We start from the raw sequence: 3,457 nt of genomic DNA on the forward strand, positions 1-3,457 counted from the left end.
ACTCCTGTAGATAGGTCCTGACAAGCATATTTCCTTTCATAATATAAGAGTTGTAAGAGTTTACATTTTACGTCCCCCAATCTAGGAGCAGACTTTTTAATGCAGTGGAGTAATATACATTTCTTACATACTGCTAGTAGAGTAATTAGCAATGGTAAGACACATTTCTTATTCCCCGCCCAGATACCAACTTGAAACTTGAAAAATTTATACCTAAACATGCGGCTGGTTCTGGACAAAGGTGGAGATGGAACATATCATTGGCAAATCGTATGACTTTACACCAAAACTGCCTAATCTTATAGCAGTCCCACATACAGTGCATAAAATCCGCTTTAACAGCTGTACATTTACAACAATAACCAAGTTCGTCCTGGACCATATGTCTGCGTTCATATGGGGTGATATATGCCCTGTGTATGGTACGGATATGTACCTCTTGCAGATAAGCAGATTTTAATATTTTCAAAGAGAGGGAATAGGAGGCTGTCAGATCTTGTAGCGTAGTCACTAATGGAATATCCATTTTCCATTTAGACACCAACATCTCCCATTGATTATGACTATTGAAGGTAATAAGCAGAGAGTATAAATGCTTCACCTTATAATCAGTGTGTAAAAGAAGATAAAACAGTTTCTCTAAAGAATCAATCTGGGACAGTGTGATTTTTGGCGTATGTGATTCGAAAGGGGGTGCTTTCTTTGTCATCAAGAAATGGCGAACTTGTAAAAACATAAATAGGTGTGTGTTAGGGATCGAAAAACGGCTAGAAATCATATCAAAAGAAACCAACTGGCCCCCCGGGTCAAAGATCTTGCAAGATAGATCCAGCCCTTTAGAACGCCATATTTTAAACCATGGATTCGTTAGTGATGGGGAGAAAGAGGGATTACCCCATAAGGGGATGAAGGTCGTAGTGTATGGATCACTTTTACAGTGTTTATTAACAGCAATCCAAGTCTTGTAAGTATCCACAAATAAAATGTGAGTACGCATTTCTGCAGGTATTAGGGAGGGTGGTGATTGAAGAAGGGCACTAGGCGAACATGGTGCGAAAATTTCCATATCAAGAGAAAGATCCGTATATTGAGATTTGGTTAATATCCAAGCTTGGATATATCTATAGAAAACGGCATGTGAATACATCTTTAAATCGGGATAACCCATCCCACCTTCCTTCCTGGACAGTATAAGTTTAGCTTTAGAAATCCTGGGGCGTTTACCCTGCCAGAGAAATTTAGAAAACAGGGCATCAACTTTTTGTATGTCTGTTTGTACTAACGCAATCGGCAACATCTGCATGCAGTAAAACAACTTAGGAAAAAGGATTGAGTGTATAACAGTTAAACGACCCAGAAGGGAGAGAGGAAGGTCCCTCAACGCCACCAGTTTCATTGCGAGTTTAGTAATTATGGGTTGGAAGTTTGCCGAGTAGAGTCTTTTTAAATCAGAACAAATTTGTATACCCATGTATTTAATCTGGGACGATGCGACTGAAAAGGGGACAGAGGGATCAGTCAGAAAATCAGAGGGGACCGCTCCCAGAGGCAGAATCTCTGATTTGGACATATTAATTTGGTATCCAGAAACTATACCAAAAGAGCGCAGCAAATGTAGTAAAGCTGGCAAAGAGCGCTGAGGATTAGATAGAAAGATAAGAGTATCATCCGCAAACAAGCTCACCCTCAATTCCTCAGCCCCCACCCCTATTCCAGTTAATAAAGGGGACGATCGTATCGGCATCGCCAAAGGTTCTATTGCGATGGCGAACAAAAGGGGCGACAAAGGACATCCTTGTTTCGTGCCTCTACAGAGAGTAAAGGCAGGAGAGAAGAGCCCATTACATACTACCTGGGATTTAGGGTTAGAGTAAAACAAATGGAGAATTTCAATAAATTGAGTAGGGAAGCCAAATTTTTCTAAGGTACAGAACAAGTGAGGCCATAAAACAAGGTCGAAGGCCTTTTCCGCATCATAATTAACGTAATTAAAATTGAGGGGGAAGAAGATGGGGTAACAGCAGTAGCCTGATGTATCGCAGCAAGGACTCTTCGCACGTTCACCACCGAATGCCTCCCTGTAATAAAACCAGTTTGGTCTTTGTGAATTATAAGTGGCAGAATAGGTTTCAATCTTTCAGCCAAAATTTTTGTAAAAAGTTTATAATCAGAAGTTAACAATGAAATAGGTCTGTAGGATCCTGGGAGAGCAAGATTCCTGCCAGCCTTTTGTAAAATTTTAATAAAGGCATCTGAGAAGTGAAGGGGAAGACTCCCTGTGCTAATTATATGATTAAAACAGGCAGCTAAGGGTTGGGCAATGTGCAAATTCAATAGCTTATAAAATTCATTAGCATAGCCATCAGGACCCGGGGATTTGGCAAGCTTCAGCTGTTTTATGGCTAATAGGACTTCTGCAGTGGTGATTGGTGCAGTTAGAGTTGAACAAAAAGAGTCAGGGAGCTGAGGAAGTGAGAGCGAGTCCCAGTAAGCAGAGGGATAGTGAGAAGAAGAGGAAAGAGGAGGATCAGTAATAGTAGGAGAAGAAGTAAGTTCATTAGTTTCAACTGGAATAGAATAGAGGGATTCATAAAAGGATTTCATAACCTCTGCAATTTGTATGTCTGAAGTAGTGAGAGATCCATCCGCCTTTAACAGAGGATGAACTACAGACTGACCTCTCGGTCCCTGTAATAAATTAGTCAAAAGCCGTCCGGTCTTATTACCAAATTTATAGAACTTGGAGTTAACTTGGAAGAGATAATTGTCCCCACTTTTTTGTAATAACTCACTAAAATGCAGTTTAGCTGAAAGATAGGTAGTTTTATGTTCTGGGGAAGGAGATAATTTATAAGTTTGAAAAGCACTAGAGAGAGCAGATTGCAGTTCGAGATAAGAGGCATTACGTTGTTTTTAAAGAAAAGAAACATAAGCAATTAATTTACCCCTTATTACAGTCTTGGCAGCCAGCCAGAAGACTGTGGGATTAGAATTTGCATGCGTCATATTCTCCATTAGATATTCCTTCCACCAAGTCTCCAATTGAGACTTCATATGTTGTGAGTGCATTAAGTGGGAAGGAAACCTCCAATGGGGAGTAGAACCCTCCATCCTACCAAAGCTCAACACCATATGAACCAAACCATGATCCGCTATAACAGGGGGTTCCATATCTACCGAATCTAATTTAGGAAATAGCTGTTCAGCTACCAAGATATAATCAATTCTTGACCACGTATTATGGGTCAGAGAAAGGCATGAATATTCTCTCTCTATGGGATGAGTAGCCCTCCAAGTGTCAATTAAATTAAGTGACTTTAGAAAAAATGGTATAACAATCTTTGGCAGAGTCAGCTTGCGTTTCGGAGGGGGGGTCCTGTCCAGGAAGGAAGATGAGAGCAAGTTAAAGTCACCGCAGACTATCAATGAGCTAAGATCTAAGATATGCAATCTCGCA

This window comes from Pseudophryne corroboree, unplaced genomic scaffold (assembly GCF_028390025.1).
Source record: "Pseudophryne corroboree isolate aPseCor3 unplaced genomic scaffold, aPseCor3.hap2 scaffold_1504, whole genome shotgun sequence".
NCBI classification, from domain to species: Eukaryota; Metazoa; Chordata; class Amphibia; order Anura; family Myobatrachidae; genus Pseudophryne; species Pseudophryne corroboree.